Genomic DNA, 24874 nt, shown 5'->3' on the forward strand with positions numbered 1-24874 from the left:
TAGTTAGTGAGCAACTAAAACCCTTTCAGATGCTGGGGATCCTGCTTTTGTGCAGCATTGGACAGACCCTGGCTGCATTTTCCCACAGCATGCTGTGCAGATCCCACCCATGGAGACATTCCTCCTCCCACCCATACAGTGGTGCCTTTTATTGTTTGTAACAAAAAAACCCAACATATACCTCCTCCTGACAGGTGTCTTTCATAACACCCACCAGTGTGGAACACAGGCCAGCACGGGATGTTCCAGCACATTCCCTTACAACAGCTACTTACGCTAACTAATGTATAAGCTTGTCAAGTCCTAAACACAAGGCCAAACACAGCAGAGAAGGCTTGCCCTAGATCACTTACTCCTTGAGTACAGTGTCTTCCACAAGGCTCAAAATGCGGTATCACAATGCCTACTAGAACAGTACTTAAACAGAAAGGAAAAAAATAACTAGCTTTTAATGTAAATATTATTTTCACATATGATATGTCATAGAAAAAAAATATTTTAGCTCAGTAACTGTGTCACCAGGTTCTTCCAAGAGATAGTTAAGAAGCATCTTCATGTCTCAGAGCTTAAGCCTACAGCATGAGCATAAGCCTATTCCATTTCCAGTACCACCAGGACAGTCCTATCTTCCACAATTTCTTCTGGCACTATGTGAATCAGAGCATGACACTGATTGCCTCCCAGCCACTAGTTAGGAATTAAAAGAAGAACAAGATTTTTTCCTTTAACAAAGGGTAAAGACAATCCAGCAATTACAGCTTTTGTTCTCCAAAAGGCCAAATGTTATTTGAAGAATTTGGGGTGATAAAATGCCTTTAATTAAACTTCCATCTCTTCAGGTTGACAGGCTTCTTTTGAGATGTTAATGACACTCTTGAATCCAGCATAGTAGCGGTGGTGCTGCGTTCAGCCCCTGAGCCAGCACATCCCCATCCTTGCAGTTACCACTGCACTTTTCATAGCTGAGCATCAGCTTCAGATTGAACAGTGGTACTTTATAGCAGAATATCCACAAAGCTGGCAGTGTCTGTCAACATCCTCAAACAAAAGACAAGCCCAGAACCCAGATCAAATAGTAGAAAAGGCATGATGTCCCAGCATGCCAAAAGATGCTCAGGATATGTATGCAAGGGAAAAGGGAGCAAGAAAGTAAGAAAGACCATTTGTAAGCCCATCCATGTTTTAGTTTTGCTAAAAGAGATTCCAAATTTTTCCATGCTTAATGCTATTTTAGGATACTGTGGTGAAGGGGAAGTCTCTCAGATTAGACAGGAATTGATAGGTCTGAGAAAGCTCCTTTTCAAAAGAAGATTGCAACAAAAACATTCAAGAAATGAAAAATAACTGACTTCTATTTTCCTGTCTGCTTCCCTGTTTCCAGCTTATCAAGTACAGCAATTCACACTTTTAAGAAGTGCCTCCTCAAGCTACATTTCCTGAGGCAGCCCCACCGTGGCTCTGCCCTGAAGGTAGTCTTTCTTTAAGGGAAGACTATCATTCTTAGCCACAACGTATTTGTCACAGCGAAAACCTTTTGTCCAGGACCACATTTAGCTTTTTGGAGCCCCTAATTTTCTTATTTAGATATGATAATATATCCCTGGGAATACCACAGGGTTTGGAAACCTGCTACATGAAGGGTGGCATGAAAATAAGTACCCTGAACTTGATGCCTGCTTTTGCTCTTCCATCCCTGGAGTGTCTGCTGAAGTAATGGTCAGTGTCAGCCACTGGCTGGGGATGGGAGATTTTCTGTTGTTTGCAACCCAAGTCCCTTCCCGTGGTGTTTTTGAATCTCAAATGCCTATTGGGAATTGCTGAATGCCCAGAAGACTGGACTGAAAGGAACGAAGAATTGGGTGAAAAACCATAATCTCTCTGTCCTCCTTACCAACCTGAAGTGAGGTCAATACAGCAGCAGTTTACTGATATTTCAGACCTGCCAGATCAGGTTCTTATTGCTTCTGGTAATTGCCCAAAGTTCCTGATAAACCAGCACTGTGGAAGAGGCCAGCACTGTACAGACATGTCAGACTTGCTGGGGATGCAGTGAAGCACCAGTCAGGTGGCCTGGGGCAGTGGTTCCAGATGTCTCATGAGTTGCTGCAGAGGCTTTCTCCCAGATTCTAAAGACAGGCAGAATGTGATGGTCCAGCAGCTGCTAGGAAAGTGCCTGCCCTCTCCTAGTACTGGGTGTAGGCAGCAAGCCTTTGGTAGCAGGGCGGCTGCCCCATGCTGGACACAGCTGCTCCCAGGTGGCTCCAATGGACCCACCGCAGGGCACAGCTGAGCCCATCAGTGAGGCTGGTGGCATCTCTGTGAAAACATATTTAAGAAAGGTTGAAACACCACATTGCAGAGAGAGGGGTAAACAAAAAAATTTGTGAGAAATAGCCCTGCAAACACCAATGTGAGAGAAGGGGTAGGGAGCAGGTGTGCCGGGCACCAGAGCAGATTTCCCTGTGGCCCATGGAGAGGATCATGGTGGAGCAGGTTCACTCGGAAGGACTGCAGCCCATGGAGAGGAAGCCCCAGGAAAAGGAGCAACAGAGAGAAGCTGTTATGGCCTAACCACCACCACCCATCCTCATCCCCCTACACCACTCAGGTGGCAGAGGAGGTGGAATAGTCAGTCAAGAGTGCGGGAGAGAAGATGAGCCTGGGAAAAAGGGAGGCATAGGGAGGAGATGGGGGTTTTTTTGTCTGTCTGTCTCACCATCCTACTCTATTTTAATCCGCAGTAAATAAATTAGTTTTCCCCAAGCTGAGTCAGTTTTGCCCACAATGGTAAGTGCTAAGTGATCTCTCCGTCTTCATGTCAGCCCATATGACTTCTCATCCTATTTTCTTCCCCTGTCTGGTTGAGGACGGGGAGTGAGAGCCGCTGGGTGAGCAGCCAGCAGCCAGCCAATGTCAACCCACCACATTCCTTCACCAGGATCATTTTGTTGGAGTCTTTATGTATACCAGGCATACAATGCTGATACAGGAAAAAAAATCATTGAGAAATTACTTAAAATGCAAGACTCCCCTATCGCCTCCATACAAACTGCACCACAGTTTGGATAAAACACATAAATGGAGGACAGTGAGCTTGGGCAGCAGATTGCCAAAGCAGGCAGTTTGGGATTCGCAAGGGCCCCCCAGCCCAGATGAAAGTGCTCCATTCAGACAGGTTTTTTTAAGGCTGATGGATTCTTCTTCATTGCTTGCCACCCCTTTCCCTTTGCTTCATGCAGGTGGCTCATTTTGACCTTTGCTAGAAGCCTTCTGCGGTGTTAGGTGATGTTCCACGCGGCCAGCAGTCTCTGCTTATAGCCAACATTGTGCTCAAGGGTAGAGCAGAGTCTTTAGTTTGACTGAATCTGTTAAACATCTGCTGGCAGGCTGGAAAGCAGAAATGTCCTGTTTTCTGAGGCCTGTAAATGGGGACAAATCTGCAAGAAAACTGTTCCCCTATGAGGGAAAGAACAAAAGGGTGCCAAGAAAAGGCCTTGGTTTCTTCCTAGTAAATACTGCATGAGGGATGTTTTCTTTAATGTAACATTTAGATTCAGTGTGCAGTGATGCTTTTACTTAGCTGGCAGCTTTTAAAGTTTTTGGCTATACTTTATAAATGGCAGGGATGCACTTGTCAGGGTGGTGGGAGACTGGCGTTAACTTGGGTCTGGAGAAAAGAAAATTATTTGCTTGGGAGAGGTGTTCTAGGATTGCACAGTGTTACTGCTTAAGTAGGGTGACTGTTACATCATTGTTGGGGCAATCACAACGGGGTATTAAAAAAGCAAACAAAAAGGCGTGGCTGTTGCTTCTTGATGCGAAATGCCAACATCTTTCAGTTTAAGGCTTTGCATGGGTCTGTTTCTGAGTAGCCAGAGATGCAAGCATTTGCTAAAGTCCAGTGTCTTAGCAAAACCACAGACTTGCAGCAGGCTGAACAGAAAAACTCATACTAAAAATTGGCTGGACTTTTGACTACCCCCTCAGGTCTTTCATGAGGAAGTGAGCTGTAGGGGTGGACTGAAAATAAATGGGGGACCATTCAAACAGTCTTCCCACTTTGGACAAGCCATGGCTCATTTATCATCTTGATGCCTCTGTGATTTCATCAGATTTCTTTGATAGATGTTCAGCAATATTTCAGTACTTTCTCAGATGGACCTATTCATCTCAAGATAATGTCCAACACCTTATTTCTTAATTAATTTCATCTAGTTTTCCAGAGAGCAATAATATATAATCCTGCACTGAGAAAGAAAGCCATAATTAAATAATCTGCTGATGTCATGGACTGTCATGAACAGTGGAAAACTACAATTAAATTATAACCGTTGGCTATCAATGAAATCTGGAATTTATGGCTGTTTCCATATGTAATTAATACGTCTATTCTTATTTAAAAACCTTGGGCCAGGCCCATGGCAGCTATAAATTGGTGTTTCCTTGCGGACTTCAAAGGACTATAGCAGCCTAAATTGGCTGGAGAGCTGGTTAGTCAGACTTTGCTGAGTTATTCTGGAAACAGTGATGAAGTATAAAACCCTTAAAAAGGACAGCCAAGCAGTATTACTTACGGAAAGAAATACGGCCTTGCAAAATCACCCTTGTCCAGCTTGATATTGCACTCCTCACACCTTGTGCACATTTGTGCCACCTTGTGTCTCTGCTACCAGTACTCGCATGTCCCTTTCAGTGGTAATGTTGAGCCCATGTCTAAAGATTTTGGAAAAGGTGAACACAAATGATGGCTGGCCTCTTCATCCCCATCCAAAGCTACAATCCCTATGCAACCTCCATTTTCTTTTCCTCCCAGTCCTTCTGTTTGACTTCAGTGTGTGATGCTTATAGAAAAAGCCATACTAAGTTGCTATTTATTTAATGTTATATTCGTCATCAAAAGATGAGGAAAATCACAGCTTTTTAGCATGGTTTGCAAGGCAGTGAGCATTCATCACTCTTACCAGAGCTCAGTGGGAGCAACAAATGTTCAGGACCTTTGAAAATCTGACCTTTTTCTCCTGGATAATCTTTGTGCAAGGGCATGAAGCACTGATCAAGATCATATTTTAAGTAAGCCAGATTAATGGACAAAGCCTGTAACTTCAGAGGAGAAGTACCCTGGTTTATATCCAAAACATTAACAAATTTTACAGGAAAAAGCAAAATAAACTTTTTGCAGCCTCAAGTGAATAAACTGATTTTTATTTTTTTTTAAATCAATGAATACTTCTTTCCCTGTTTTCTCTTTCACAGATTCCATAGTCTTTTTCCTACCCACCCCTTCTGCCTGGTCATAGGCTGTGACCTCTCCCCATGGATTCCCCGGCAGAACCGGACCATTGACCATGCTCTGCCAGGCTACCAGTGCACTGCACCAGGCTGTTTCCCAAACAGGTACACAAGATGTGGAAAAAAAAGGCAGCAGCCAAAGGTGGCAAAAAGGCTGAGAAGACTCCTGGCTTCTCCCATTCTCCTTCAGCACATAACATCTCTGCAGCAGAGCATCCTATTGTACTGCATCATAGAAAAGTGGATCGTTTTCCCTGGTGTAATATTCTCTCATTTGAAAATACCCTTTAGGCAAAGCTGAACATTCATGTAGTGAATAATTTGATTGTACTAATGGGATGGCTTAAACTCAATTTGGGGGGTGGGGCGGTGGGGTTTAGTCTTTTCCTTTCTTTTTGAAATGACTTTGTAATTTCTAAATATATTGAATCTTGTATTGGGAAGAGAGGAAAAAGAAGACATTTTAATTTACCTCACACCCATCTTTTTCCTCAAATATTTGTTTCATGGAAATTTCCATGTGGCATTTTTTTCTGCTTCAGAATGAAAGCAAACTTCAAACTAGTGAAATTTCCTGCAAAATTAAAATTCATGTTGCCACATTGCACTAATATTTGCCTGTCTCAAATGCTAAACAAATCTTTTGACATTCCTGGGGGCACTAAAGGGTAGAAAACAGGTTGTGGCAAAAACAGGCTCCTGTCCCTTGCTAGTCCTCTTGCATAGTTTATCCAGCTTTCCAAATAAGAGAGAAGGAAGCAATCAGCATCATGCAGTGTTATTGGCATTTAACTGATGAGGTGAAGGAATGGTGCATCTGCCTCCATTCAGATTTCTGATTTCTGTGTAGTGCTGGCAAAGAGAAGGGACATTTCTGAGGCAGTATGTGCTGGACACAGCTAATATTTCTATAAAATATCTTTTCTTCTGATGACACAAACAAAAATGTTACAAAATGTCCGCCCAGGTAATTTTGATGAAAGGAGTTTGTTCATACAAAAAACACATATATCAGAAAAGTAATAAATGAAGGGCACAATGTCATTAAGCAGTGCTTTCATATTAGCATTATAAGGAGTTTGTAACAGGATCTAAACAAAGCCATTAGTCACTGATGGAACCATTAGTAGAAATAACATTGCTTGAAGTCCTTTTAGCATTTTTTGGTACACAAATAAGAGACTTCAAAATTAATGTTAAAAGTTCATTCCCAGTCAAATAAACTTTCCTTCAACTGGCTATACACCTTCAATGGCAGAGTGTTTCATTTTCCAGACTTGGAATAGCAGCTGACCCTTGCTAAAGGAAAAAGCTCAGCAAAGACAGGGAGCTGGTAAACACAGATGTACTGCAGATGTTGAAACTTCTCACTGACTTTCAGTTTCACCAGTATAACTGTTTTTACTTCATTTTGATTGATTAAGACAATTCAAATCACATAGTGAAATTAACTTCATTCATACATTGCTTTGTGCCATGCTCAGAATTTTTTAAATTACGTACTTCAGGTTAAAGGCATAGGCTGGGTAAGAGAGGACTCTCTTCAATACTGAAGATCTTGGTTTACCTTATATCATTTCATGGTTTTAAATCAGTTGCAATTTGAAGTAGTGATTTTACTTGGGAGGAAGTGTCAGTTTTATTTCTTACCAACAGTTAGATCAAAGCTAAAATCTGTCATTGACTACCAAAGGATAAAGCAAGCAGATAAAAGCAACCAAGCAGCTGCTCATCAAACTGATTTATAGATATTTCTGCCAAAGACTTGTATGTCCTTGATAGCTCAACAGGGCTGGTCAGAAAAAAGGCAACGTAACACTGGCTTGACTGCAAATCCTCACCACTTATTCTGTTTATTCTATGACTCAGAGAGTTAAGAAAAATAGGATAATTACCAGAGACCTTAATGCTGTCAGCAAACTGGAACATTTTGCATTATACCACAACATAATCACAACTTTGCACTGAAGTAGCTATGACAGAGCCTGTAACGCATGGAGTTAAACTGTCATTTGTTAACGTTAGATAGTCAGATTGGCCACAGTTTGCAATGTGGCAGTTTAGAGTGCGTATATGATAATCACAGGCCCTTTATCATACGCACATAAGTAAGAGTGATAGGTTTTGCACAAGGGACAGCTAAAATCTGTGTGGTCATTCAGCTCTTTGGCTTGAGCAGGGCTGAGCCGTCATCTGTTGCAGGTCCAGAGAGGCTTTGAGTCCCTGTGGCTGGGCTCCACAGCTTCCCCACGGTGAGCACGGAGAAGCGATGTACTTCCAGGGACCTTTGCCTCTGGGGTCCTGCTGGATCTGGCTCTTTATGAGGCCTACCTCTGAACCAAGCTGGCACCTTGCTGCAATGTCAAGTTTCAATGGTGAATAGTCTTTCTTCTCTTTGTTTGCCCGGTTTACGGGGGTGATAAGACAAAAGGATGTGCTGAGGGCAGCAAGGCTAAGACTAACACAGTTCTCAGTGCAGGGCTGGTAGAGATGATGTGACTGGGTTTGGTAAGCTGAGCACTCATCTTGCCAAAGCAAGTCTCTTGGCACAGCAGGTCCAGGAAAGTGATTCTTCCTCTCTCTTCCCCCAGTGAGACCACACCTGGAGCACTGGGTTCGGTTTCGGGCTCCCCAGCATGAGAAAGACATTGCCATAAGGGAGGGAGTCCAGCGGAGAGCACCAGGGTAGGCCAGGGCGGCAGCACGCGGGGGGTAAGGAGAGGTGGGGAAATTTCCAGCCATTGCAGGAGCTGGCAATGATGGGAGCTTAACGCTCTCTTCAGCTGCCTGCTTGGAGGGCACACAGAGGAGCAAGCCAGATTCTTCCCAGAGGTGCACATGACAGGGCCAGGAGTAACTTACACAAGCTGCAATGTGTGTAATTTGTAAAGCAGTAGCAAATGCATCTCTAACCACAGGGCCCAAACCTAGGTATAAAACAGAAATAAGGAATAAGCATGTTCTCCATTTAATGTCCTACTGGGAAAGCAGACCATGAGATGAGAATATGGGATATAGCGTTCAGCTGTAGTATAAATATCTACTATCTGGCTTTTCTTCCTCTCATGACAATGCTTTGGAAACCATGCCAATGTATTAGCAATTGAAATAGCATTAACTTTGCAAAACCAGGGTTTACGGAAAGCCACTCATGGGTATCTCAGCTGTACTGTGTCAGCCAAACGTATAACTTGTCGGTAAAGGAAAACACACTCTGGGCAATGGGAACCAACATGTCAAGCAAGATAGTCTCTCTGCCTATGGAGACATGGGTCTGAAGGTGAGTGTTTCTCCTTTACTTCCACAGCAACACATAGGAATAGAGGAGATACAGAGATTAGAAGTGCAGGCCTAAGAACATGAAGGAGAACACAGAAAAGCTAGCAAAGCCATCAGACTGCAAAAGGCTACTTGGGAACTGGCGGTCAGATAAAACCTGTGCTGCAGGCTATACCTTTTGCCCAGTAAATCAGGACTGCAAGCTTACAAGCCCAGTTCAGTGTGTGTCTGTGGTAGAGAGATGCTGACCAACACCAGAACTGTGTCTGAGCTCCTACTCACTTTGACGGAGTGGGCAGATCTGCCCTTGAGAGACTATTGGAAATGAGGAAACCTTTATTTCCTTGCCTGAATGTGGTGTGGGGTGCAGCAGCATGGATGGCTTGGCAGAAGAGGGCTGGTTACCAGCCCCACACACAGGTCCTCTGTGCAAGTAGAAGAGGAATCATCTTCCCTCTGCAGAACTCTTCTGTTGGTAAGCCTGACTGCTGGGAAAGGTACCAACAACATTAGCTTTTTTTTCTAGGCTTTCATGCTCAATTATTAAAATGTCTTGCGCTGCACTAAATAATTAATTCAGACTGTGTTTATGTCATGAGGGAGGGCAGTTGTTGCCTTGGAATAACTATGGATAACTTCCAAAAAACAGGGTCTGAGTGAGGAGGACATTTCTGAGCCTGGTCAGTGGCATGGAACAGCCAGAGGTGGCTGATGTTTCTGCCCGCATTCTTGTTTGTCTCTGAAGCAGGACCATGCTGAAGCAAAACGTCCTGGCAAAGCCTTACTCCCATTCTAACAAAAAATAACCTCAAGTGGCTCTTCACAGTCAAAATAGAGAGTTTTATAAAGCCTAGAAGTTCTTTGTTGTCACTACTTCGAAAACCATTTCAGTTGTTGAAGGAAGCTTGGTATCAACACCAGTATATATTTGACTCTGCTGGAGACAGAAGTGGTTCAGAGGTGCCTTCCCTGCATGCTGATGAACACCCAGCATTGCTGCCGTGGTTACAGCATAGCAGACCTTGCAGGAGGCGGAAAAATCCAAGTGAATTTTACCAAGCCAGATGCCAGGCAGTGTGGGCTTCCTCGGCAATCAGTCAATGGTGCTGGAAAAAATCCTCTTGACCAGTCATTGCTCTCTCCCACCTCCCTGGAAACATGCCCTTCAACTTGCATTTTGCCGGCCCCTTCCTCCTGCCTCTGTTGGTCTTTCAGCCACCACTTTCTGTTAGCAATACTCCTTGGACCATCTGCCGTGTTCGCTGTCACATGTTAGCTCCTTTGAATGGCTCCTGCTGACTCCACAGCCCTTTGGTGACAGCAGCAGTGATGGACAAGTGTCCTGTGATCCTTGCCTGTGGCAGGATAATCCCCTGGGAAATGAATCCTCTAGGAGCCAGATGGCTCCTCAAGGGAAAAAATCTCTCTCTTATTTTGGGAGGGTAAGCAGGTTTCTCCTGGCAGTGGGAAGTCATGTACCAGTAAGGACAGGAAAATACATCATCTTGGGAGGGGGCAGGAGGAACTTAGTGTCTCTCCCAGCAGCTCTGCAATGCCCAGGCTGACCTGAACAGACTCATCCAGAGCATCCCTGACATCTCCTTTTCTGCTGTGGACAGACACTTGGTTCTGGCCCACTCTGGTTCTGGCAGCAAGATCCACTTTAGAGAGAGCTGGAACTGTGTATAAAGGCAGAGCCAACCACAGTGATTCAGGCCAGCTATGAAAGACCCTCTGTGTGCTCCTCTCCCCCTCCGAACACTCTGTTTGTACCCTGTTTCCTTATGTACAAACCCAACACATGGCTTCAAGTGGCCATCACTACAAAGATTTTTTTGGGGAGCTGCTCAAACTGAGGCAGCCTTTGCTGCATGGACAGGAGCAAAGAAACACATTTGCAGCAGCACAACAGGTCCCAGCTGCCGACTATTCACGGCTGTCCTGTTTGGTTTGCTCTCCACCATCTCTTAGAGGCAATCTTTGCAAAGGAGGGAACCAATGACGTTTTTGTGGCACCTCTGTTTGCCAGGGGGCATCTGTGAGTTGTCCTCCAGCTCTGCAGGGCAGGGTAGCTAGCAAAAAGCAAAAAACATTAAATATTACATGCTCCTGGGGTGAATATAATGAAGTTCAGGATCAGCCATTTTGAAGAGTGACACCAAAAACCCTCATACAAGGTGGGAAGGTATTTGCTCAACAATAGCACTACTGAGGAACAGCTCAGAAAATCATGAATACCCACCTGGTGCAACAGCAGTGGACAAGACACGCACCCTGAGCGAGCACCATTATCCCACGTTCCTCCCATTCACTGCAGATGAGATTGCACATAATTGCCTTCTGGCTCAGGCCCTGAGCAGACAGTTCAGGAACAGGATTCTCTGATGCTGAGAGGCTTGAGAAATCAATCACCTAAAGATCTTTCCACTCAGCTTAACATCTACAAGGCCAGAAACTCATTCAGGCAACACTTTCATTGATTTAACTGGGGTGTTTTGCTTGGAAGAGGCTTTTAGCATGCAGGAGAGACAGCCTGCTGGAGCTAGGGGACACCTCAGTGCTTCATGAGGACTTTGCAATGAAGAGAGAAAGAACTCTCAGGACTGTTTTTCAGTCAGAAATGAGAAAATGATGATACCTGTGTCCATCAAGCAAAGTGTTTGTCAGCAACTGCTGGTCTGAAGTCTGACTTCAAAGCCATGGGCCTTGATAGAAGCCCTCTTCCTACCTGTCTGCCCGTAGTACCATTAGTTTTGCAGCTAATAGCTGATAGGCACATCAGTCAATGTTAGAAAAGATGTCATACAGAGTGCAAATTCTTCCTGTTAGAGAAGCCTTTTTTAGCCCACTTTGCCTTGGGGAAATAGTCCAGGCTTGGGCTGTTATTTTTTTGAAAGAGAGTTTCACAGAAAAGTTTGAAGGATATTCTGTTTGCTATTTAGGAGCTGGGCAAATACTACTTGATCCTTGCAAAATATTTCCTGCAGGCCTCCCCTGCAAGATAGTGAAAACAATACTCAGGAGGCTTCTCATGGAGAGCTAGGTACTTTTCCATTGGTAGGGAGTGAGCGCAAGTATATTTACGGGAGGAGGCTAATGCTGTGTAGTGTTTCATCAGGCAGTGTTCCTGTCCACAGCAGATGCCTGACTTTGCACCACTGGCTACTGCACGAGGGTGTGCTAAAGCCTGTGAGCCCTCACCAGCCTTGCCTTTCTGCACTGGAAGAAGCTTACCAGAGTGAGGGGCCGAAATACAGCTTCTGAGCAAGTGTTGAAGTTCAGCACTGGTGAGCATGAGGAGAAACATAGCCCCTGAAGAGACTATTTTTTGTTGAAAACTAAGGAAACTGAACTGTATGGAAATACTAGTGAAGTCTATACATGCAACACAACAACATCCCGCACTAAGCTGAAGTTTTTCATCTTCAAGGACTCTGATTTTTCTCAATAAACGTGAACGGCGCATACAGACCAGACTCTCCATGCTGTATGCACATTGCATATTGATGCACAGAGCAAATCGCTGAGCCATGCAGCTGAGAGTGGGATGCTAACACTCAACCTGAGTGATAGCATCAGGTCACATTTTTAATGTCATGACACAGTCAAATGGTTCCTATACTGTGAGCCATAAGTCAGCTGGCACACAGTGACATATTAAGTTGGATACCAGCTACCTCACCCCCGTCTTGCTTTCAGAGACAGACTTGACAATAAGGGATTCTTTTAGCTGATGAGAAGCATCAATGGTTGAGACCAGCCCACTGTGGGAGTCACAAGGTTACTGATATAATCTCTGTGACCGTTCCTAATTTTTCCCAGTACATCCACTGTGCACATAAACTGTATGCTAATAGTCAGGGAGACAGACTTTTTAGGAGGGCCTATAGTGACAGGACAAGCAGGGAAATGGTTTTAAACTGAAAGAGGGTAGATTTAGATTAGATATTTGGAAGAAATTCTTTGCTGTGAGGGTGGTGGGGCACTAAGGTGTGGATGCCCCATCCCTGGAAGTGTTCAAGGCCAGGCTGGATGGAGCTTTGAGCAACCTGGTCTAGTGGAAGGTGTCCCTGCCCATGGCAGGGGGCTTGGAACAAGGTGATCTTTAGGGTCCCTTCCAACCCAAACCATTCTATGATTCTGTGATTCTATGATTCTATGATTCATGTATGATGGTTTTCATCTGGATTTGTCCCTCCCTGTGGTAGGTTGGCTGTGGGAGGAGCAAAGCACACTTCGACCATGACAGAGGCTTGCTCTAAACTCAGGTTTGAAAGCGACACTGGAAAAGCAAATCTACAAATCCTCATTGCAGGACCAGTTGCTGGGTGAAAGCCTTAGAAGGGAGGCAGGCTGTATGCGTGAGCTCCTCGCCCAGAACATCTTTCGGTACAACTGGCTGCAAGAGTTTGGAAGGTAATAAAAGAGTTTAGAAGTAGTAAATAACAGAGTGCTTTGCTTTTATGGAGATTTGTCACAGCTGTGTTTGGGGAGGAACCAGTAGGAGAAAGAGGGAAAGAATATCTGCCATATGAAGGCACAGACATATGAAAAAGAGAATAGGGCACTATTACTGGAATGTTGTTTGTGGTTATATGAGAAAGATCAGTGCACGTGATTTGCAAAAAATAGAACACATGATTTCCCCCCTGTGTTTTCTTTGGTTATATTTTTAGAAGTTACCAATTTATTCTCAAATGGTTAAAAGTTAAAGTCCTAATACATCAAACAGTGCATGCTGACCAGGGTACAGATAGGACTTTTGGGTTTTAAACTCTTTTTTGGGGGAGTCAGCTGTACTGATTTTCATGATCTGATTGGCACAGCCTCTGTGAGGCATCTTGCAATGACCAGTGAGCCTCTCTAGACACTTGAGAAATGTCCACCTTACGCTTTTTGTCTTCTCTAGTTTATAAAGGTCAATGTACGCTGACTGACTTGACGCAGATAGACAAGAAAATACAAAATGTTGAAATATTTATTTTTTTTTAAAATTCACAAATATTCTGCAATGGTTATAACCAGGTATTTCAAATGCACCCATCAGCTGCACCAGTGCAACATCAGCTGGCAAAGGAGGTGGACACTACTGAAACAGTCTGATCCCTGCAGTGCCATATTCTGGCAAAGAAAAGGTTCTTGCTTTGGGCTTAGAGATTAAGGTTTTGCCAAGTAGAAACTGTTCATTTGTTTATTATCATTCTGTGGGTCAGAACAAGGGACATCCTCTCAGTGTTTTAAACTATCCGCAAAATGTCACAGCAACAGTCTACTTTGCACATACTAATTGTAGACTAAAACTGGATTGCCACAAAAAGGAAATGGCAGGCTTGGTTTTACAGAGTAATTATTCTCGATTAGATAAAATATTCTGCCTAAACATAGTGTGCAGATTCGTGGAGGGGAAAAAGGTACAAGTGATCTTTCCTTTTCCACTTTAACACTAGTCAGTCCTAATGGGGAATGAAATTCTGCAGAGCCCTGTAATTTCCCTAAAAGCTCCCAGACTGAAAAGGCATCTCGTAGTGATGTCTTCATGTTTTCTTTGTGTACTTGGCACAGCAGGCAGACACAGAAATGACAGGGGAGATTGTCCCTAGCTCATCGCTTAATCATTTAAACAGCTACACCAGCTACTGTATTTTATTCAAAGCTTGAGGTCATTTATACTATCATGGGTATGACAATATAATATGTCGGAATTTTCCACAGACACAAAATGCTCCATCAGGATGTGGCTGTTGCTGCTGTAGAGCTAGGACTTTTTCACAGTCAAAAACTATTACCGGCTCTGTCACCAGCAACCTTTAGGCAGGGAAAGTCACAGGCCGAGCTAGCTCAACCTTCTTTTCGCCTGACTTTGTAAACAGTTTTTAATTATTATAATTAAAAGGCTGTCAAAAAAGTGTTTCATAAAGACAACATTTACAGCATTTACATGTCCACTGAAGGGTATTTGAAGTGGAAGAGAAAAAAATATTCTCACATTTTAATAATAGCAACAGAAGTTCAAATCACTTCATCTGGGGAGTCATCTCGTAAAAATGCCATCAGAGGGACTTGATTTTAACCTCTTTGAACCTTCCCAGCTTCTACTCTTCTTCTTTTCCTGAAGGTCCTGGTATTTGCAGGCCGCATTGTCCCTGCTTACTCCAGCAGCAAACACAGCCTTGCACTCCTTTCCAAATGCCTGTGTAGAAGGTACTCCCTGCAGGAAGAAGACTGAAAAAATGAATATTTTTAATAATGCAAAACAATTTGTGAAAGAAAATAATTCCCTTCCTTTTGCTGTGTGATTATAGTTATCAATTTTATTATTAGCTGATGGCTCCCTGGAGGCTCTTGTGCTATATTTTGCAGCATGTTGGGGGTGGGTGTGAAGAACTCCCTTGAGCAACCAATGCTGTTGCTCTAACAGGAATCTGTACAGCCATCAGTCCTAAGGCTCCCAAGTTGTTCTTTTTTGAGTTCCATTCAATGCTTTTTGTTCAAAGAGATAAGGAGAAACTCTGCTCCCTGAACCAAGCCAGAGCACAAGAGCCCAAAGCCAGAGGATTTCAGAGGATTCAAGAAGAGACCCTTCGCTCCTCCCGTGCTTTTACAGGACTGTGCCTCACACCACACTTTGGGGTGCAGGTGGTGCCATTGGGTGGGTGCAGCAGCCGCTGCCTTCGGGCACGGCACGGTGCTGGGTGGCAGTCCTGCTTCTCTCGCTATTATATGGCAGGTGCAGCACTCCCAAGGACAGAGCTGCTGGGTGAGGAAATGGGTCTGCCAAGGACTCCAACAGAGAGGATTTCTCACGATTCAGTGCTAACTGGCCAGAGCTGGGATTTAATTTTGTACAGTGGACATATGGGAGTCAGGATAGCATCTGCCTTATTGCTGTCTGCTCTCTGGCAGCCAGACAGCTACAGCTTTAATCCAAGAAAAGCTGCAGTTGAATGTTTGAGGTCTTTATTTTCTTTTTCAGGGTGGTCCCCACAGCCTTCAAACTGGAATGTGGGGATTTACCCAAGTGTTTCTTATATTTTTTAATGAGAAGCTCAGGCAAGAAGGCACGCACCTTTCCTGGACCCGTGTATATTTAGAACTGCAGAGCAAGCGGTGGTGGTTATAATGTGCCCATCGTCGGATATGTTCCTGCTGGGTCCTCAAGCAAGAATAGGGACAGTAGTAAGTATTGTATTGGATAAACACAGGGAAAGTGTGCAGCTAGCTGTAGGCATGATTTTAGGAAAGTAATAGGTGAAAAGCTGAATGAAGTTTTTTTCTCCCCCTGATTAAAGAAAGGGTGTGTACCAGGAGGAGTGGAAAGTTGTGCTGGTTGCTGTTGCTAGCACAGGGCATTTCTCAGAAGTGGCCACTCGCTCAGGGAGAAGCAGCACTGGAATCCGGCCGTGTCATGAGCCACCCGGCTGGGACCGTTCCCAGGCAGGGGACGCAGACCTCCTTCTCCTGCTGATTGCAAGTCTCTGGTGTGATGCACATTCTGCTGCTCATTCTGGAAGAGCTACACAGTGATCTGGTAAATGCAATGCTATGTTTTTCAATATAGCCTCAATTTTAAGTTACCAAATGTCTTCCAGATCTCCTTGCTCTATGTGAGCATAGCAAAGCCTCTAAACCCAGCTGAGTGGTGCAATCAAGGCCTGGAAACAGCGGTGTCCTCATGTCAGCCTGGTCTTCTAAAATATTCTGTCAAGTCTTACATTGTTCCTTTGCAAGAAAAAGTAATCTCACTGTAGGTCTTTCTGCTTTCTTGGTATTTAGCTGTCACTGGATTTTGATTTCTTCCATTTCAATCCATTTAATTTGGGCATTTTTAACCTGAAGTGATGTGACTTCTGAATTAGGAAATGACAAATTCCTGCCATACAAAAAAAATCTAAATTATTCTTAAGAAAGTATAAAATCAATTAAAAGGACTTGGCAGAAGTTTCTGCGTTAATGCACATGAAATGTGTATTAACACATGTTGCACTTACTTTGGAAGTTTAATCATCTTCATTCAGCCTTTGGGTAAAATGAGTAACATGTAATTTTCCCTTTTATTTTAGAGCATTTCAACAAGATGCAGCTGATGCAATACAAGTTGGTATCACACAGAGAACTTCTGATATGTATGGTACCAACAAATAAATACAAATTACTTTTATACAAATGTATAAACACAGCAATCACTATTTAAACTACCTGATGCAGTGAAGATGAGGAAGAAAAGTAAATATAAGGGAAAAAAAACTATTGTGAAGTAATCCTCACATTCTAAATTTCCTTTTGAAAAAAGATATTTTTAAGACAATGTTTTACAGTTAAGAAAGCCAGATTTGGAAGTCCATTTAGGTTTCAGAAACAGCAAGTGGAGGAATACTAGAGATCTGCAAAAGAGTTCAGTTCCTCAGTGTTTTCAAAATCCCAGGAAGCCTCTGTTTCTCATTCAAGGCAACAAAATAGCTTTAAAAATTTGAGACTTCTAATCCAGATGCAGAGACATTTGACTGTAAAGCTATAATATCTTCATGCATGGAGAAACCATTTATTTAATTTATGGAAGTTTTTCCTTATTAATAATATACTGCTAATTGATAAAGTTAGACTGGAAATCAGCAGCAGATTCTAGTCAACAGAGAGGTTGATCTTAGGAAGAGTGATGGGTAGCAGAAAGTGAAAAGAGTGAGTTTAATTAGCTTGTGGGTAGGATTACACAACAGGCTTCCCTGGCAGAGCCATTGCTCATCAACGAGGAGGACCTGTCCAGCACACGGTCTCTAGTTGTGCTTTTTCCCTCTCTACATGGTACAGCTCCTGATATGAAAAGAAATCCAGTAATTACAACTGGAGAAATGCAAAAAGCTGCACACATAATTAAGACCCTCTTCCCCCAAACCATTCCAAGTCCTTGCTAAAAACCCTTCCAGTTTTACCTGGACCATTGGCAGCACGCAAAGTGCTATAGGGTGGTTAAGTAACATTGGTGACTGATGTCCTAGTATCTGTACCTGTTCTAATTTTAAAATTCTCAAGAGTTCACACTCCTTTCCCACTGCAGGGAGGCAAGGAGCCCCATCTGGGAAAGCACCTCTCATAGCTGGGAGCTGGGCAGGGCAGGCCACAGCTGGTCCTGTCACCCCATGAAGACTTGCTAGTTGTGTCCTTGTGATCACTGATCACCCCTTGGAAAGGAGAGTCTGAATGGTTTGTTCCTGATTAACAACAGAAAAGCAAAGCAACATAAAGCCTGAATAAACCTCTTTTTTTTTGGTTTTGTTTTTGGGTTTTGGTTTTTGGTGTTTTTTTTTTTTTGCAATACCACTTCCACTATGCAAGAAGAGGCTTGCACGGTACAAACCCTTGACCTGTACTTAAGCATTTCTCATTAGAAAGACTCTGCCAAATCATTCCACATCAGACTGTGGTCCAAGAAATCATGGCTTCAAAGGCAAAAGTGAGAATAAGCTCGCAACAAAGAGAATTAAAAACCAGCAGCTCCTGTGCTTCCTGTGCCCCCAACTCAGCTGGCAGCCACTGCACCAGTGCTGACAGTCTGTCGGCGGGATGGCACCCTTTCCGTTAATCCCTACATTTACACGTTGCTAAATTCTTAGTGTTTCCTACCCTTCAACAGTAATGCTCCACACAAAACATAAATCATTTTTTTGAGGTGTTGTTTCTCTAGGCAATTTAGTAAAAATGTATCCATGTGGGGTTTTAACTCGCTAAACCACAAATTAACTTCATCTGTGAAATGATGCACATTTAAAATATACATTGTATTTTCTATTACCTCACTATCAGCTGCAAATCTTCATGGTCAATGACTTTAGAAAGTAAATTACAATTACTGAAAGCTTTATTAATTGATCCCAGAGAATGTGTATTGAGAACACTCACATAATTTAGGGTTTGAATGTTTAAAATTATATTTTAATGTTCCAGTCAAAATTTGATACTTTTCCTTGGCATCCATCCTTTCACAATCTCGCCTTCCCTTGAACCTCACAACCTCCCACTTTTTATGTGTAATGTACATTTTTTGACCTTGGTGTTTAACAGAAATTTATAGACATACAAATATACACATTCATTTTCATGACATTATATCTGAAAAACATTTCAGACAAAGACCTCCAATGTACACACTTGTCTCCCTGAGGAGGGAAGGTGAAAGCAAGGACATTACAGAAGTTAGACAGGTTCTTTCAAAGTACCACAAAATATTGCAGTGATAAACACAGTAAAAGAACTTATATAAAGAGGAAAGTAAATTGGTGGGGAAATTATTCCAGGGTTTCTTTAAAAGAACACTCACAGAGAGAATATCCTAGTAAATATAAACCAGAAAGGAGATCTTTTGAAACACGATGCACCTCAGATAATGTGTTCCGTTTTGGACGGCTCACCACAAGAAAGACGTTGAGGTGCTGGAGCACATCCAAAGAAGACCAATGAAGCTGATCAAGGGTCTAGAGCACAAGTCTTAGGGGGAGCAACTGAAAGAACTGGGGGTGTTTAGCCTGGAGAAAAGGAGGCTCAGAGGGGACCTTATCATACTCTACAACTACCTGAAAGGAGGTTGTAGCGAGGTGGGTCTCAGGCTCTTTTTCCAAGTAACAAGTGATAGGACAAGAGGAAACAGCCTCAAACCTTTTGAGACTGTCCCACATGGCATCCATCCAGCTCTGGAGGCCCCAACATAAGGACATAGACCTGTTAGAGCGAGTCCAGAAGAGGGCCACGAAGGTGATCAGAGGGCTGGAGCACCCCTCCTATGAAGACAAGCTGAGAGAGCTGGAGTTGTTCAGCCTGGAGAAGAGAAGGCTCTGGGGACACCTTCCAGCATCCTTCCAGTACCTAAAGGGGCTCGTAAGAAAGATGGGGACAGACTTTTTAGTAGGGCCTGTAGAAAAAAGACAAGGAGTAATGGTTTTAAACTAAGAGGATAGATTCAGATTAGATATTTGGAAGAAATTCTTTACTGTGAGGGTCGTGAGTCACTGGAACAGGTTGCCCAGAGAAGGTGTGGATGCCCCATCCCTGGAAGTGTTCAAGGCCAGTTTCGATGGGGCTTCGGTCTAGTAGAAGATGCCCATGGCAGGTGGGTGGGAACTAGATGATCTTTAAAGTCTCTTCTGACCCAAACCATTTTATGATTCTAAAGGACATGCAGATTTAGCACTTAGGGACATGGCTTAGTGGTGGACTTGGCAGTGCTAGATTAATGTTTGGATTCTATGATCTTCAAGGTCTTTTCCAACCTAAATGATTCTATATTTCTATAAACTTTTCCATTTTCCCTTGATATTGTTTCTGATGGTGACTACTAGAAGAAACACCAAAAAGGAAAGAATTAAATCTGGGAATCAATGAATCCCTGGCAGGGTTATCTTCCAGAGCCTGGGTGAGCCTTGCATGGATCCCACAGGCTCCTCTGAGCCTGCATGATGCACGCTGTACAATGTATAGCCTTTGACTAACATAGGGCAGTTACTGATGTCCATATTTTCACTCTCTCTCTCTCTACCTTGAAGGTGACAGACAATGTGATGGGGCTTTTTTAGCAGCTATGTTGCACAGTAGAAGTCAAAGGTTTGCTTATTCACCACCGGTTTCACTAGTATATGGACAAGAGTCATGGACGATGCATTTCAAGCACTGTGTACAAAGCAAGCCACTCTTGCTACATAATGGATATCAAGTGAAGGAGCTAGACAGGATTCAGTTGAAGAAAGCACTGGCTGCCCTGACTTTTTGTCTGAAGTAGCTTCTGTATCCTGCCTACCACAGTGGAGACATATATTCTGCAAGAAGGATATGGCTATTTAGTTTTCTGAGTCATATTGGAAGATTTCTCTAATTAGCCAATTGCTATCCTCAGTGAGGGCTTTCAAAGAAACTTAACTAAAAAATCAGTCTTTCAAAGCATGCAATCAAAGTCTGTAAAAGAGAAAATACATAAAACCTACTCAACAGGGTCAGACTAACCCTAACAATACTACAGTATTGTTTATATTAAAACACTTACAAATTACAGGTAAATACTAATATTTTTTAAAAGGGTAACAAAGTTGGCAATGATACAGATATTTTATCTTGTAAGCATGCAAAGAAGGACACTCAGGAAAGCAGGATAAAGTGTAAGAAGTTTCTGAATCCACGTGAGGGGATAGCCAACAGAATAAAATGACAACCATCTATCAGCAATTGTGTGTGCTAGAGCTTTTACTACTGTTTGCATGGGCTGGTCAACACCATTTGTATTGAGCATGGTACACTTAATACAATATTGCAAAGAACAGACATCCTTGTCTAAAAAAAAAAAATACTTGATATAGTTTTTGTCCTGCTGTTTCCATCACACAGAAAATTCTCTAGCTGTTTATAGTCACAAAGATTCAATTACTATCGAGAAAGTTGATATGCCATTATTGCTAATCATTATGAAAAAACCAAACCCTAATGTTCATGTGCATGTATTTTCATATAATTATGGTAGTTTCTCAATCACTTCTAATGTTTCCACAGTTTTCATCATTGCTAGCGAATCAATGCCTATTCCAGATCTTTTATTATTCCCATTTGAATCCAGTAGCAACACAGTAAGAGTGTAAAGTAGAAAAGATGCTTTCATTAATTATTTACGCTGAAGAGAATTCAATACACCACAGCATGGGAAATCTGTCTAAAACAGAAAGAAGGAAGGTAGCAAACTCAAGAGGGTTGCACAGTGAGGATCTAGCCTGAGTTCAGGGAGCAGCAATGGAAATGGGAGAGGACACGGCAGGACACAAGGACGACCTTGACACAAAGCCTGCTAGATACAGTTGGCTGACCTGTAGGGACCGATAGGGAAACAATATCTTTTCATGGGTTCGTTATGATGGATTTATCTTTGCTTGTCTGTGGTTGTTCCAGAGGACTCTTTTTCACTTGCCAAACTACACCTCTGAAAGACTGAATTTAGTCCTCACAGTGCACCAGTGCTTTACAGAATGGCCACTTAATTTCTGATAGGAAGTAACAATCCAGGTCAAATTACTGCTGATAACAGGACTGACAGCTTCTTTCCCCAACTCAGCATTCATAAGACCATTGTCTTTATTAAGAGGACATAATTTAGCCTTGATTACTTGAAACAATATTTAAATGCAACCAAGCACATTAGCAAAGAAGCAGTACAACCATCAAAGCAGTGAAGAGTTAATTCCCATTCATGACACAAATCCTTTCCAGCCTGTTCTCCCCTGTGGATCCCTCACCCTGACCCTGGCACACCTGCACAGGCAGGAAGCATGGAGCAGTTTTACACAGTGCTGGCAGCAAAATGTGGCTGAACATGCTCTCCAGTTTGGGACCTAAAAACTGAGCTATGTCCCTTTCTCTGCAGAGCAGGGTCACACTGAGATAAGGTGGTGTCAGAGGCAGAATTTCAGACTGGTTGTTCTCTAGCCACCCCATGTGACTTTTGTGAGCTGTATGAATGAGAGATTTCCCTGCCTGCATTCTTGTCGTAGTATACATGAAGTGCAAGTCGTTTGAATATGTCAGTATGTCTGTCTCCAGCAAGCTCCCTGTCATCCTGCCCTTGTGGCAGTCCTGCCACACTACATGGAAAGATGGACAGGGCTGCTTTTATAACAAGGGCTACAAACTCAGAAAGAGCTCTGGGTGCAACCTAGAGATGAAGTGTCTCCATTAGGGGCAACTTCATCCATCCTCCTGAACAGATGGCCAAAGAGAAGATGGGGATTATTTCCTTCTCTGCCCCATCCCTTGCCTATTTCTCTTTCTGTTGTCAGGTTCCTTAAAGTGTAGGGACTCCTATTAAACACAACCAAAACTGTACAGGCAACTGTACTGCTCAGGAAGGCCTGCAGAAAATGGCCAAATTTCTGGAATAATATACACACTTCCAGGAGAGACGGAGCATGCAGTAGTAGTAATTGGTACCATATCCCCACACACCTAGTAATCTGGGTGGCTCAATCAAATTACTGTGCTGTATTAAGAAAAGTATGTGACCACACAGTTAATGACACAGAACATGCACAGGAGAGGAGCAGATCTAAGGTCATGTTTTCAATGTCTGCCTTTTCCTACCTTCTAAATGATTAATGATATTTAAGATGACTTAATATGTTGGTTTTGTCTTAAAACTCATAGGTTTTTTCCCTCTTGAAAAAGAGACTTGACTGCTACCCCAAGTAGATCCTGAGTCAGCAATAAGAGACAAAATCATGGTTAAGTTAAAAAGCTTTGTGATTGAACTTCAGACACAGTCTTTGAAATATGGCAATAGGCTCATCTCGCAGAGCACAGAAACCAGGAATGGATGTTTAAGAGATGAGAATTTTCAGGCCTGTGTCTTTGCTTTGCCATCTTTGTAAGTGATGCAAACAGCTCAGCTTGATACCTACTGTTGAACTCCTTATTCCCAAAAGTTCTATTCTGCCCAGGAAAGGCATATACTGACCAGGAGGTGAATCATATTTAACATATGAAAGATGGGTCTGAAAAGGCTGTGGTTGTTGAGGCCACATTTATGAGTACCCCAGTAACAGGGATGCTGTATGTCACTGTGGGTGCAATGCCAGACATGCTGCAGGGTAAAACAATGTAACGTAGTGTGGCAGATTTTTGTTATAACCCACTGTAAACGCAATTACCCTCAGACTAGCTTTTAGGAAAATAACATGGATTACTCAAGAGAATATGTTTACAGCTATACTATACAGTATACAGAAATGCCCAATCCATTCTAGTGCCAGATTTTTTCAGATGTGCTAAGGATTTAACCAAAGTTAAGAGAAGTTAAGAACAGACCTTTTTCAACTCGATTGCTGTCTGAAAAATCAGAACCCCACTAAAATGCAAATGACTCCCTTTCATCTCTGAGTCACGATATACTAATTTAATATGATTTGGTATAGAATATGACTCACTGATGTTGAAATCAGTGGGACTGATGTTGGATTGTAGATGCCAGCAGTCAAAATGTAAGGTGAGCTCCTGGACTAATACTGCAAAGAAGCTCAAGTTCTGAAGGGGGAGCTAGACACCGCCGTGAGTTATGACAGCTGCCTTCTGTTAGCTGCAGCCAAATGTGTGTGTCCAGTGGCGGAAAGGACGGTTCATGCGAAAAAGGTGGATGTCATACTAAGCGAAAGCTACTGTTGTGTTCACCTATATCCAGGGACAGTCTTGGGGATCACCTAGCCAGGGGTCAGTACTGGGGTCACGAGTAAGGTGGGATAGAAAACACTTAAAACAACCATTATAAATGAATGGTTTGCAGCTGTTGCTGGCAAAAGCAGGGAAATAGCTTTCTTATAACAAAAGAATCTCCCAGGAAAATATTGAATGGGTTGCTGTTGGAGATGTAGCATTCCCACATCATTCAGTATAATTAATGAGGAACGGAAATTGGTATTGATGTCAGCTAGCACCCACGTGCAGGTGCAGAATAGGGCTGGCCAAGATGGAGATATTTGAATTGTTTTTGTGCAAGAGCTGGCACAAAAAAGATGCACAGAAGTGGGACTGTTATAATGACACAGACATGCAAATGTGGGGACTTGGGCCAGGGAACATCCACTGCTCCATGCTCTCTGGAGAGAGATGCATAATATCAAAGGTCTGGCCAGGAATACAGATGAAACATGCTTAAGCCTCAGGGAAAAAAGCACTCAGGACAAAGAGGATGAGGCAAACTTCAAAGTGCAAGTAAAATGACTCCTAATTTCCACAAAACTGTCAGGTTTAATTAATCAATTATAATGTATGAAAGCAGTGAGCCTTTTAGTTATTTCACACTCTGGTTTGGCTTAAGGCAGATTCTGCATGCCTTTCAGCCAGGACTTTCCCAGATTTGGCTACTTCCTACAGTGATTCACACAATTCCCCAAACTGCAGAAAAAGTTCATCTCTTGTAATTTCCTATTTCATTATTTGTGATGACATTTGGGCTCACACTTGGAACTTCCATGGGTTTTGGCAGGTGGTTCAGGGAGAATACAAGTTGATATCTGCTACAGTATTTTCTCCTTTTGGACAGAGGCTCCCTTCATGTTGCAAAAGGATGCTCACAAGGCATGCCTCCCTCCTTGCAGCAGGCAGTGCCAGGACTAACACTTAGCAGGCTATAAACAAGCCAAGAAAATGTGTCTTCCTGGCAGACATATGTGTGGATATGGTTTTATGTATTTGAACTTTTTCTTAAGTGATAGAACCTGAAATAAATACAATATAAATAGAAATTAGTATGCAAATGAAAGAGGTGAGCAAGGCTTATGGTAAGCGTGGATAC

The sequence above is a fragment of the Falco biarmicus genome, chromosome 4 (assembly GCF_023638135.1).
Source record: "Falco biarmicus isolate bFalBia1 chromosome 4, bFalBia1.pri, whole genome shotgun sequence".
NCBI lineage: Eukaryota > Metazoa > Chordata > Aves > Falconiformes > Falconidae > Falco > Falco biarmicus.